Source organism: Hesperophylax consimilis, chromosome 21 (genome assembly GCF_061612785.1).
Source record: "Hesperophylax consimilis isolate HC1 chromosome 21, BYU_Hcon_1.0, whole genome shotgun sequence".
Taxonomy (NCBI): domain Eukaryota; kingdom Metazoa; phylum Arthropoda; class Insecta; order Trichoptera; family Limnephilidae; genus Hesperophylax; species Hesperophylax consimilis.
The window spans coordinates 23,382,413-23,397,498 of record NC_142856.1 but is presented as its reverse complement, the minus strand read 5'-3'; the positions used below and the strand labels follow the sequence as shown (position 1 = coordinate 23,397,498).

Genomic DNA, 15,086 nt, shown 5'->3' with positions numbered 1-15,086 from the left:
CTTCGCATTTGAATTTTTAAGTGTGTTATCCTTTTTGGCAATCTGAAATCAGCCAAGGTATATTGCGACACTATGTGTAGATGCCTAAGCAAAAAAAAAGTCTCTTCTCTCGTCACTTCTGTAGTTCTTCGCCCCCCAAAATGAAAGATAAGATTTGTGAAAATAATGTATACCTATTATACTCGTCGTACCGACATCGAAAAAACAAGTGACTATGCTATTGCCATTGAATTTATTTACTACCAAAACGACACAATTCAATTATTTTTTAATAATAAACTAATGTTTATAAGACAAGGTTTTTTATTATATGGCACAAAAGATAATAAATTATTATAATCAATAATTTACACGTACAAATTTAAAATATCTAAGTACCTCGAGTAAAAATAAATGCCGCCGATGGAAATTGAAGCCTCACTTTCTGATTCAGGTGCTCTGAACCACCAAGCTACGTCGGTGTATTTCCAACCCGCCAAATAATTCAATATGTACTATTATTTCAATCAACAATTATTGCTTTTTATAATTTTTCACCTGTAAACAATAAAACCTGTTTGTTTTTGTAGAAAAGGCTTTGTTAGTGCTGAGTTTCCCACTAGATGGCGTCGAGACGTATTATATCTACATTTGTTGGCGCATTATTTTGGCTTGTTAAATATTATTATTTTTTTATGATAAACTGATGTTAAGACAAGATTTTTTATGCATGGCACAAAGGATAACAAATTATTATAAGCAATATTGACTCGCGAGTAAATTAGAGGTTCAGAGCACCTGACCGGCAACCAGAAGGTGCAGTTCGATTCCCGTCGGTGGCATTTATTTTAAATTTGTATAGATATTTCAGGCGAGTAATTATTGATTAAAATAATTTGTGACACTATTCAAGTTATTCAAATATAATTTCAATGCGTTTGTGACAAGAAACGTCATCTTCCATGTCAAAAACACTCGTCGCCGAACAAAAATTGATCTCTGTAGGAATGTTAGGGCGTTTGTGACAAGAAACGTCATCTCCCATGTCAAAAACTCTCGTCGCTGAGCAATAATTGATCTCCGTGGAAATGTTAGTGCGTTTGTGATAAGTCATCTTCTATGTAAACAACACTAGTAACTACCTAGAATATATTTAGTTCGGGTAGAATCTTGCAATCGTACATAAAGATAGCAGTTAATAATCTTGGTAGATCTAAGTCGAACTATTATACAGTTAGAAATGACCAAAGGGTAGAATATCCCGGTAAGAATGTATTCCTGGGTTCAATCCCTAGATTCGACCGAATCTTTTTCTAATTTTTCTATTTCACATGTTCGTATGAGAGTCGTTTATATCGTTTTCAATGATTGAAAATATTCTTACTTCACAGATGTAATAACCAGTGGCGGCCAGCTAATATGTGCTCCCGAGCGCCGAACAACCAGAAGATTTCCGACATGACTAATCACAATACGAAACTCGGTTCGGTTATAATATCTCATTCAAAAGGTACCTACTTATTAAGCGCGCTTAACTTGCAGACCGACTTTGACTTGTGCCTATGTTCGTAGCAGTTCGTTTTCGATTGCGATCCAAAATTTAACTGCTTTGTCGCATATTCTGTGGAACAGTCGAAAGCGTGGGTCCATACCATTACATACTATTCTTTGCAAATAATACCATATCAAGAACGGCGTTCGGAGTTTTACCACCACATCAGAAGGAACGGTTTATTCAGTAGAAAGTTAAACTAAAACGCGTATGTTTAATGTTATTGTCGATATCGTGGTTTCAATTTACCATCTGCTATTTTCAGCGAATGTTTCGCTTCTTGGATACAAGCATTTAAGATAAAATTTGTCATTAAGAGATGAGTGATGGTCAGATTACTTATTATCAGTTTAGTCAGTACTCGCCGTTGCCGGGCACGGTCTGTTGAATTAAAAAATGTTCTTACTCTGCGAAAGTTTTAAAGTTTAATTGCAGGTTATATCGATCTTGTATATCAATTATTAATAGGGTTATCAATTGCAGGTTATACTAATTTATGATTACTTTTGTGTTTGTTCAAAGTATAAATTAAGAATGAGTTTGAATGTGGAATACATTAAGAACAATAGGTCGAGTTTTGAAAACAAAGTGATAATAAAAAATGCCTGTCCACCTAAAATCTGAACTGATAATAAAACAAGAGTGAAAATCTGGATCGAAGAAGTTTACTCGATCATTTAACAAAACAATGTATAACAAAGCTTCGTAGCTCTGTGCATGTGATCAATTGAATAGTTTATTTTGTTTTACGTGTTTAATTTACGATGTTGATTCAGTTTGGACAATCAGCGGTGTTACTGATGTAACTCACCTTTCTGAAAAAATCAAAAAACATAATTCTTGTCATTTACATTTACAAAAAGTTTTGAGCTTAAAGGTTTTAGGAAAAGTTGACATCAGAATGCAATTGGATTCTGGCTACCGTGCCTAAGTTAAACACCATAATGAGCTATTTAATAAAAATCGATACAGGTCAAATTTCCCAGAACATGATTTCAATGTTACGTTTAAAACGTATGACTTCCTAAATAAAGTTCAGAAAAAGTGAACTCTGTAGAATTTACGCCCGCGACGATTTTTCAAAAGCTAACGGCCCTTTATCAATTTTACAAATTTTTTATAGTACTTGTTTATTAGAAGACTTTCCCGAGACTGTGAAATTACTAAAACTTTTGTGCACCATTCATGACCTTTGGAATGACCTCAGTTGAAAGCTAAAGATGTTTCTCAACGTTAAAAAGAATAAAATCTTTTTAAACACGTTGAGCCAGGACAGACTGAACGCACTATCAGTGTTGCATTGATAGAGGTCTTCGCTAAACAAAAGGAGCAGAGAATAGAACTTCTTTATAAATAGGTATGTACCTTTATTTAATTTATTTTATGACTTAATGTTGTAATCCGGTGAACCCCCATATATTTTGACCACCGGCCGCCACTGGTAATAACCCTTATTAGTGGTCGCCAAATGGTCATAAAATGTGTTAATTTTACGTAAATGCTCAATGGGCTTACATTTCTGTGATAATATTGTTCATGATATAAATTTCAAATCAAAATAATTGTATAACTTAATAAGTGTGCCAAGGTAAACTCATAAAATAGGTACTGGTTTATCCCACGCACTGTTTTCTCACGTTGGAACTAAGGTTTTTACACATTTTCCTTTATGTTTTATTACATATGAGAAAATTATTTTAACGCAATGGATAATGTGTCTCGACTCTGTTTTGTAATAGTGCTTGTGTTATGAAAAGATTAATTAAATAATGTTATTAACAGTGTGAAAACATGCAATGTGTCAACAGGTCATGCTATCAATACCAATTTAAATAATACCCCGCTACGGACACTCTTCTTTATATATATATATGTATATATTAAAAATGACGCAGTTATTTTACGCCTCTTAATAGATTTTATCCGATAAAAAAAATCAAAATATTTATCAAGTACTTTTCCTTAAATCGGCTTTATTTCTCAACCCTGGCAACACCCTTAAATTCACTCTCTCGGGGGGCTGGTGCGGCTCACAACATTCAGAGTTCAGTCCGTAGGCAGCCGGCGAGCAGACCACACCTGCGATCTCCGCCCTCTGCCCACCTGACATGGTTCGCTGGACATTGTTGCCTGGCGAATGGTACCCGACATTTTTGATTGACCGGGGACGAGGCCGCACTATTGGGGACTATGGGACAGTGAGTACCAAACAGACCGCAGGGGAGATAGATGGCACGCTTGTTTCACGTTTGACCTGTATATAAACCTTGGCACCCAATCACATATATTGTACATTTAAGCTCTTATGATGGACACTATACCACTACAAGAAAGTGATCATTAAAAAGTGTTTTTAGTTAACTTCTAAAATGACGTTAAATTGTAGATTTAAAAATTATATATTTGAATTGATTATTAACTAAATAAAATCATTCCCGTAAAGTTGAAGTTGATTAAAAAAATAAATAAAAAGATGAAGAAATAATTTTATTTGTGATATAAAATCATAAAAAATAATTTTTTAATTACTGATGGTGTAATGATGTTTTTCCGTATTGTGTCCGGGGGTAAAGTGCGTTAACTTCACGGTGTGATTCTACATGATAGTACAACTAAAACAGATAAATAACTTTTTCGAAATTCCAACGGTTAAAGGTAGTTTTCAAGAAATAAAAATTTGAAGAGTTTTTATGGGAAAATATATACATAATATATTCTAATATGGAAAATAAACAATGAAATTTCAAAAAAAATATTTATCTTTTTTACTTCTACAATCATATTGAATCATCTCCTGAAGTTAACTCACTTTTCCACAGAACACTTTGTATAACTAAAAAAAATCAACTCCCAAAAGAGATTTTTATTCTCAATCAGATTTACGTCCATCAAATAGCAATAATGGGGAAATACATAAATCTTTTCACAGTTTTACTTGTCTAATACTCTGTTAAAATCGTTTATCTGTCGTCTATAAATGTATATTAAAATCAAAGTTTAAAAACGATGCCTTTTAATAGCATTTTCCTAAACAGATTTAATTTTAAAATCATGTTAAATTTTTTAACAATAATGATTGATGCCGAAGTAATAAAATATCTAAGAACTATGATTAAATACATAAAACGATATTGAATTATTTTATTGTTAAACGTAGTATAAAACTTGTAAATAAAATATTTATATTGTTATGGTGTGTTTTATTGTGCATTTTATATATTTTACGCTTATTTTTATCTCATAGATTAAAATTTAATAGTTTTAGATACTCAGGAAAATACATCTCACATAAAATGGACGTACACACTACAAGATATAAATTTCTTTTTTTTTTAAATTTGGATTTCTAGCTTATTCATAAAAACACGAAAAGGATTAAATATTTCCACAAAAAAAAAATTTATTTTTAATTTTGTTGGGTTTAAAAAAAACTAAAATTTGTCACTTTTTAAGTATTTTATTCGCTTGACAAATATAATGTGTCATACCTTATTTTTTAAAGATGGAAATATTTTATACGCTATTGACTCTGTAATTTTACGGAAAAAATATATTACTCCATGAAATATTGACTATTTATACCAAAAATTCCCACTAATTTGAGGTTGTCAAGAATATTTTCAATAAACCCTACTCGTAGAGTTATTTCGTCGTTTTATTACAATTAATTACATGGCTTTAGGATCGTAAGTTCCGATAGCTTCAAAGTTAATCGTTAAAATTGAATAGATTGAATCTTGTATATTTGAATTTATTTTTTAGCATTGGTTTGCTGATGCAAGAACTATGTTCATACGTTTCACTTTACGATGTATATATTTAATTATTAAATACTATGTTAAAGTGGAAAGTTTAATCGTTTTGGTAGTAAAATTTACAAACTTTGATCTATTCCGGTATGTTAACTATACACATTTCTTTCCTGCAATTTTGTCTTGTCGTATTGGTACCATTAATATATTTTTGTTGTCGTTTTGGTACCTCTGATATATTTTTCTTGTCGTTTTGGTACCTTTTTGTAAGTTTTGTCTTAAAACTCAATGCATTTAACTGAACCACGCGATGAAATTCCTTGAATCCTTCACGACAGATAATTCGTGCGATTGTAACATCTTTTGATTTAGACAATACTACGGAAATTCTTGAAAACTTAATATTAAATTTAATTAATTTTAAAAGCTAAAAAATGCTCTTGAATTAGTATATTTAAAATACATTTACATTAGGTAGTTATGTAGCTAACACGTATCTTAATCACAAAATTTTAGGAATGTACAACTCAAGAACAATTACCGTTAGCATTAGAATCGTTGCGAGCTGAAAGAATCCGAGGTAAATCATAAAAAAATTAATAAAAATCTACAAAAAATTAAGACTTCTAGGTATCTAAAATAATGGCATATAAATGTAAGTATCTAATTTTATTTTGTAAAAATATTATTTTATTCAAAATATATGAATGGAAATCGGAAGATATGAAATCGGGATCTGCCATTATCCTGGCGATTGCCATGATCACAGAACAGATTGAATCACAGATTTAAAAAACGCCTATTCCGAATTTATTCCTTTTTATACCATATTTCCCTTAAACACTTTAAATATATGTTATTTTTGAAAATAATATCTCTACATTTGCCATATGAAATTCCCGCGATAGAACAAAAATTGCAAAGTATGCTCCGAAAATTATTTTTGACACATGTGGTTCTGTTGTTTAAGATGTTACAGGTATGAAAAAAATCACAGAGTTTCTTTAAATGCTACTTAAAATATTTGTAAAGAGATTTTTCCACTATTTTAAATAAATCATGCTTTTTTTAATTAAAATCACTCATGCCTAATAATTATAATCGTTTTTTTGAAATGTTAGTGCGCTCCCTCTGACATTCGTATTTACATATTTCCTTTTCAAACCAACTTCTATTTATTTTTTAACGTTAATTTCAGAGTATTTTTGTCAGCACATGATTTGTTGATTATTAATAACTATTGCTTAGGAATTTAAAACAACCTTTATGTATATCAAAAAATTCTCATTTAAATTAATTTCTCCGGTTTTTTGGTTGTGGGACATTGACATCAAATTCAAAGTTGCGTCTTATTTTATCGATAACTTAGTAAGTACTTATCAATGCTTAAAATGGTGGGTCACTGAATTACGTACCTATTTTGGCTTATAAATTTTCTTCTCACTTTAGGAGTATTTTAACCTGGCTTACCTGCGTCATGCATCTAAAGCGATTTAGCTCAGGGAATGCTGAAATTCGCGTGCTTTGCCAACTTTAACACTCAAAGCGTGTCTCAGCATAGAATTTATGGAACAATTACGATGGTAATATTCGATACAGCAATCAATACTCTATCCGACAATAGGTAGCTGGCATCAGACCAAAGGTGACTTTGATAAGTAATGCATTACAGAAATCAAATTTATTTAATTTACCAACAGTTTTATAATTATTCCACATTACAGTTCCTACCCAAATTGCTTTTTCTTTTGTATTTCTTCCATTTCTAACAATATTACCTTGGAAAAAAGCAAGAAAGAAAATTTGAAAAAAGAAGACAAACGCATTTTTTAAATTTTGTGTTATTTTAGAATATTCGTTGTCGTTGGTATATTATTTCGCTCCACGTGACAACTAATAAATTAAGAGTGTATATTATCATCCCCAATAGTTAGTTTTGTGGAAACTACGGTGCTTATTAGATGCACATCTATGAACTAATAGCAGTGTCTACGGAACCTTTCAGAAACCACCAGAACTTTCAATTTATTAACTTCATTCACAAGGTAAAGGCCTCCCTTTCTCATTTCTGATATTCTTTGTGATAAACAAACACTATTGCTAGATTCTTTCTCATTCAAAATACAGTCCATCGCAAGTACCAATCATCGGCAAGTATAATTGCCTTAATAATTATACTAGTTAAATCTGTGTTCATAAATTAGTTGCGCAGAGTTTGACTCTTTTGTATACATTTCTTGAAAAAGCTTTTTTAACGCCCCGTTTAAAAGTTGGAATGATTTGAGATTTTTACTACCACCATTCAAGGGTGAAACGTGGCTTGAAATATTTAAAGCTGTGTTAAGTTACGTATTGTTTAAGCCGTGTTTGGTGACCAAATCTGAATAGCCAGGTATTTCTCCACCTCACCCCTTACATGTCCTGCCCCTCCCAACTATCTTAAGCACGGTTAGGAGCAGTTAGGACTCCCGTACAGTATTATAAAAATAAAAAATAAATTACGTGACTTTTTTGACTCGAGGGAAAGAAGATGAGTAAAAGAAAAATTGAGAAGTACCCTGACTATATAGATCTGGTCATACGGCGAAAGTTATTTCAAGATGTTTCAATTCTGAAAGGCGGTATTTTACGAGGATAAATTCCAAATAGGAAAGTTTCGCAAATACGATTATTTCAAAGGTATATTAATTTTACTGAATTAATTGTAATACAAAACAAACTAATTGTATAAATTTTAACTATGGACGTCGGGATTTCAAGCCATCCGTCGCTTTTCGCCACTAAACGACGTTATTTCTATGTGTATATTTGATACTATTTATTCTTTATACCTCCATTAGTTTTTGTTATCATACAAATTAAATCACTTTTGTGATATATAAAAATAATGTGTCTTCAAAATCAATAAAATCACTCGAAAATCTAAAAATTTAAGATTAAAATCGGCCTAGGAGAAAAATAAATTCTTGGTTTTTAATTCGTTCAATAAACAACCTGCCAGTCCAAGCATTAAATTAACCAAAATCAATATCTGTCAAAGAAAATGAGTAGTTTTGTTAGAAACAATTTGGACGGAATTCATCAACACAAATATAAGCAGGTTTTGATTTGGTTATTTTTAATACAGCGGAAATGCCTGGACTGGTTTGTATGACAGTTAGATGAAATATGAAAGTAATTTTATCATTCTTAGTTTCTATCGGCGATTAAAACAATCATTACGAATAATAAAAAAATCATCAAAGATCGAAGTATAAGATTAGGAAACGATGGTTCAACTCATTGATGTACACAAGGTAATAAAAGTTAATTTCGGAGAAAAGATTGTTTTGCCTATTTAAGTTTACGTGATTTCCAGAAAAGGCCCAAATACCCAATTTGGGATATGTTGTGAGGCTAAAGAAACTATGAACGAGGATTAATAGGAGGGCTGGGTGGTCTTAGGCAGTCAACTCTTCGATCAGCAACATCAGCAGCTGTAGGCAGACTGATGGAACCTAAGCGCAAGCCAAATACTAATTTGGTGATCGCGCTTTCTGAGTATCAGGGCCGAAGGCTTGGAATAAACTCCCTCCGGAATTTAGATCCATAACAAGTCCAACCGAATTCAGATCTAAACTAAAAACTTACCTTTTTAAGCTGTCATACCCTTAAATTAAATATACCATTCATGAGAGAAATTTCAGTTATATCAAATTTTACAATTATCTCCTAAATCCTGTATCTAAATTTCGCTAATAAACAATTAGTTAATGTTAATTAAGTGTTAATCTCAAGTGACCTACCAGGTAAGTATTGTACTGTATATTATCTCCATAAATAGTTAGTAATAACATAGATCACTGTATAAATGTATTATAAATTTGTACAGCGCCCTTGAGGTGATTTTGCACAAAAACGGCGCTGTACAAGTCATCCAATTATTATTATTACTACCTTGCTATTAAGATATGGTCACTGTACATGGCTAAAACCATTTCTGTTCTTAATAGTGGTCTTTCACACTGGCTGATACTGAGAGAAACATGTCGCAAATATGATTTGAGATTTTCATGGCCAAAAGTATTATAATGATTTGTTTTTGGGGTATTATGCCGTGTCGCGCTATCTCCTTCTTTAGCCAACGTTTCGGACAGAATTGCAGTGTCAATCATCAGGGCAGATGTGTAATCTCTTATTATATTCTCAGATTACACATCTGCCCTGATGATGGTCACTGTAATGTTGTCCGAAACATTGGCTAAAGAAGGAGGTAGCGCAACACGGCATAATTCCCCAAAAACAAATCACTATAATGCTACCTACTTCTTTAGACATTGTAACGCTCTCCGAAACGTTGGCATCTCCGAAGCGTTGGAGGTAGCGCAAAACGGCATAATACCCCAAAAATAAATCAAAATAATACTTTTGAAAAAAACATGGGTAGGTATAAATATGAATTAAAATAAATTTATTTCTCTTTTATTTTATTAACTCGCAACCTTTGGTTTTGGAGTCAAAAATATTAACCGCCCCAGAGCGATATTCGTCAAATTATCCTATTTGAAATATAAGGTTAGGCAATTACTACAAATAACTTCTAACTTTTTTAATTAAATTAAAATAAACAGATCATATTTTTGTGCAACCATTAAAAAAAGTTTGTATTGACAATTTTTTTTTTTTTTAAGTTTACATTTATATTTTTCATTGAGTAATTTAATAATTTATTTATATTCTAATCAAGTGAAACGATAGGAAAACCTTAAATTTATCTAAAGCATATTTTTTGGTATTCATAATGTACACCAATTTGTTATAAAGATTAATCAAAATAGTGATTTAGCGTTAAGCTTCGCCTTAAGTATTGCCGCGTTCAGAAAGTTGCTGAGAGTAATACAAACTTTCATCATTTATGAAGAAGATAATACTAATAAATATAAACGAAACATGATCTCTGCCTTACTGGGATAACGCCTCTAACCACTCCGACATTGAAACCTAATTTTTCTGACCTGATCTCATATTTTAATCTTAGAATTCGCAATATTATCTTCATCTAATTATCCAACATTTTTGGCTGCTATCTTCCTCTTATTCTTTTTTTTTCTTCTCCATTGTGATTAAATATTACATTGATAGTTTTAACCTCCAATTTTTTTTAATAGAATTGAATTTTCATTCTAGAATTGTAGAAAAATTCAATTCAAAGGTATCCAAAAAAAATTATTCAACAACAAATAGATTTGTAATTATAGAAAGATAGCTGCCAAAAGGGGGGATTTTTGTGGACACTATTGATAATTCTTATATAAAGATTTATAAGTTCTACACTTATTTATTTTTAAACTAGATACTATCACGGCTGTACCTATCCAAATTAAATTTATTTGGGACACCTATTGACTCTTTCTACAAGTTTACATTTGAGTACAATCTTCAAAACGTTATTCCGATAAAATTAATACATAAAAACTTATTCAAACATGAATCAAAATTTATTAGTGGATAATTATTATTTAGCCATTCCGTGAATTAACATTAACTGGGCGTAATGCAAGTGTGGGTTAATTCAGTATCGAGGCTCTAAACCCATCAGCAATAAACAAATCGTGCGTGTAATGTCAGTCAAGGTAAAAAAAACATTGCAGCAATAGGTACCGTAAAATGATATATCGCAGTTTTGGTTTTGTGACGCAATGTCAGAACGCACGTAATAGACAGACTAGTGGCAGAAAGGGAAATGCTGAAATGAGTCATGTTTCAAAGAAAAAGTTTAATAGGTTTGTGATAGTTTGATCCCTTCGCAACATATTCTATTATATCATAGGTTATGTTCGCATTAAGTATTGAAACTTAATGTAGGGAGTGTGGCGAACCCAAAGCTCAGGGAGCGGAAACACGTCCTAGAATAGCCTTCCCAAGGTGTGAGCTACCGTGCTCAAGCTGAATGACATGGGGAACACTGTCACGAACGGTGCCTCCGAGAAACAGGGTCGTATCTCTAAAGTATTTCGACTTTACCACAGCACTTGAGGCTCTGTTAAGGTGCAGCTTCTATTTTCTTAGTTACAATTCAAACTAAAACCGAGGGGCCTTTGGGGAACCTTGGGAAGACCATGGGAGAGGTGAAGCCATCTCGGTAAACTAACCCTCTTGGAGATATGTGGACACCTCGGTGGACTCTTCACTTTTGGGGCCTTTAGGGAACTTAAACAAAGAAAGACTTGACAGGTGCGAAAACCGTTACCGCTACACGATCCAACAGGGGATCCATGCACAGGAAAACAGGGACCCTCTCGGGACACAGAAATAAATTTAAAGGAAGAGATGGAATGAGAGATAGCACAATGTGCAGATAGCCCGGGTGCTTACGGGAGTTATTCCTACACCGTCTCAGCTATATTATAATAAATATTGAAACAGTGACAATCACTTTTAAAAACATAATTCAGGATTTTGAGAAAAAAATTATTGCTAAAAGCATAAATAGATATGTAATCCTTAGGATAGGATCTATAGGACCTCTTAATGATGTTTACAAAGCAGTAAATAAACATTTTAACAGAGATAATCAATTTTAAACATATGGTTTTGGAATTAGAGAAAATCTCTATTGCCGAAAGCATACATAGATACATGACCTTCGGGAAAGAACATATAGGACTTCCTAAAGACGTTTTTGAAGCAGTAAAAAGAAACACTAATAAGTAAACACTGATGAACTGCAAAACATCTACTGGAATCCTGTTAAAGGAACAAGATTGGATTAAGTATGTACACCATTCTTCTTTAACCAGAATGTCGAGACTTTTGAATTGTTACCTACTTATTGATACCTACTTTTCCACCATTTGTGGTTAGTTCTATGTATTCCTTCAAATTTTTAGTACACAATATGTAAAGACGCTCAGTTTGATACAAACACTCAATAAGAAGGGATTAAAAGGGTAACAAATGATTACGTCACTAATCTAGTTGGCAAATTATGGTTGTATCTCAAGAAGATCCGAGGAAATCATTGTTATTTGCAGGCCAGACTTAAAAAACTCCGGAAATTATGTCGAAAAGGTTCATCGTGATAAATAAAATACTACAACAAGATATTATTAAATCATTATCGTTTTTGTTTGTCGGCAAACAACTGTCTGTGATCCTGTTATGAATATTGACAGCATTATACTTTTAGATCTGTTGATAAGGACCGTAAAATTGCAATGTAATATAAACCTACTTGCCTCGTAAAAACTAATAATAATTACAGTCGTGCAAAGTAAAGTATTATGTACTATTTAAGTATGCAAAGATTTACTACCTTTTTTACATCAGAACAAACAGGAACTAGGTTTTAAAATTGAACTTTAGATGTTTTTGCAATAAGGAAACTTGATTAAAATATCTACTTAATGTGAATACTGTGCAGTGGATTCTAGCCAATTGGATGGGGTGAGATTAAAGGGAGTAAGAATGGAAGGAAATAGGAGAGAGAAAGGTTGGAAAATACCTGGATATTCAGATCAAGTCACCAAACACGATTAAAGCCATTTCAAGCAACGTTTTGATTCTGACATGTATTTTTTCACCAGGACAATTATTCTTATGGGCGTCTTACACGATTCTTTTTTCGTTCAATTTCCATACGGGACGTGTTCTGTTTTGATACCGATTTTCGTATAATTTAAGAAATTATTTGACATTTGTCGTCTGTCGTTGTTTTACATTACTATAACGCACGTTTATTTTGTTTTATATTTTATATATTGATGAAAAAATACTATACCACGTGTTTATTACTGATTATTAAATGTTCCAAATTGTGATTTTTGCATATATTTTTTTATGATTTTTGGCAACGGTAAAAGACAGACGATGTCATGTGATTTATGATTACGTTCAGGGTGTTGTATTTTATGATGATTTAGTACCATCCCAAATTATTATTTCTTATTTAATTGCATGATATCGTAAGTACGAAAATAATGATCGTGTAAATATTGTAAACCAAATGTTTTTTGTGTGAGTCACGATGTATTTTCCATATGGGGATCGGTATGAAAAAAAGTATCTTATAAAACGTCCTTATTGAAGTATCTACCATTATTGATGCTAAGGCGAAGCTTAACGCTAAATCATCATTTTCGATTAATCTTTACTACGAATCGGTTTACATTATAAATACAAAAAAATACGCTTTGGATAAATTGAAGCGTTTCCTATCGTTTTCTTTGAGTATAATTAAAATAAAATTACTAATTGCTTTGTAAAAAAAAGTAAGAGTGAACTAATAAAATATGAGTTTTTTTCATTAAAATACTGAACGCATAGAATCACTATTAGATTAATCTTTATTACGAATTGGTGTACATTATGAATATCAAAAAATATGCTTTGGATTTATTGAAGATTAAAATATTATTTTGCTTGATTAGAATACAAATAAAAAAATAAATTACTGAATAAAAAATATAAAAGTAAACTACTAAATTTTTTTTTATTCAATTGAAATGTATGAACGCATAAAGGAAACAACTTTCTAAAAATACAGTATTAAGGCTAACATTATTTGTGACAGTTTTCGTTGGTTAACTATGTATTTTTATTTTTGATAAAATTACTAGCAAAATAAATAAAAATCCATTTTTGCGCTTGAAATCAAGCGTTTCTAGACTCCATTTGCCAAGCGATTTATATGCCTATTACCTATATTAATGGCATAAACATAAAAGTATGTATTAATTATGTTGTTTATTTCAAAATTTTGCCAAACTCTGACCACATTATTGAAATTTTTTACTAATACTTCTAATATATCAATAATTTTCTTTTTTAAATCAATAAATACTTCATATAAATACTGACAGCGATACTGAGAGTATATACGTCATAAAGACAATGCCAATTAATGATTGAAATACATCACCAGATTTGCAAACTTATAAGGATATACCACTTTTTAAACCAACTACTCGAGGTAATACACATTGTCTTGAAGCAAAACACATCACAACACATACATTAGTCATAATAATTAGAAGAAACGAACACATTGAGTAGATATATTCCTGATGCTAGTTTTTTGCCCATCGACTGTTTATCTTGACCGATCGATTCGCACAGTAGCTAGCCGACTGGCGTCACCGTTTTTCGTAGACAATTTAAAAAAAAATAAACCAGACGTATTATTCTACGAGTTATTCATGCAGGTTTATTATCCCATAGCCTGCAGCGTATTCTGAGCACGTGATGCATTGTTGGGGCCACTGGATTTTAAGTATAATTTCACTTGGAAGGGAGGTTTAAAACACACATTACGAAGTGCATAGATATCTACTTGCTGGCAGCATATTAAATTGTTATTTTAATGATTTTTACATGTAAAAAACCACTGAATGTAATTTGATTTGTATAGTTTCACATTTAAAAATAGCGTGCAAAATAAGTCATAATGTACGCAGAACAAATGCGGAATTAAAATAATCACAATCAAACATTCAAATTTTGAATTTGGGCTAGTCTGAGGCGTAACTCTGGTTCAATGAACTCAGATTTCTTTTGAATTTAACTGTTATTTTCAAAATTGGAACTGATTATACCAAGAATTTAGACAAGCGATAAAGTACCATCCTATAATATAACATTTTAACTACTCAGGCCTATGGCCCATTTCCGCTTTGCAATAAAATCAAAATAAATGGAATATTTCTTAAAGAATCCGATAATTAAAAACTGTTCTTGAAAAGTGATAAAATATGCTTTCAAATTTTATAAATACATGTTAATGTAATGTAAAAATTTAAAAAAATGTTTTTGTGAACTAAAATTAC

General features: G+C 31.6%; 1 protein-coding gene across 3 annotated transcripts in view; it reads left to right on the top strand.

Moving 5' to 3' along the window:
- Positions 1-15,086, top strand: part of LOC149413758 (uncharacterized) — a 204,944-nt gene that overhangs the window by 69,034 nt on the left and 120,824 nt on the right. Inside the window, exon 1 of one of the 3 annotated variants that reach the window (XM_089644506.1) lies at positions 3,704-3,729. The exons of the other annotated variants lie outside the window; for them this stretch is intronic. The gene's annotated coding sequence lies outside the window, so the exon portion shown is untranslated. Of the gene's footprint in view, positions 1-3,703; positions 3,730-15,086 lie in introns of those variants that run through there. 3 annotated transcript variants of the gene reach the window in all.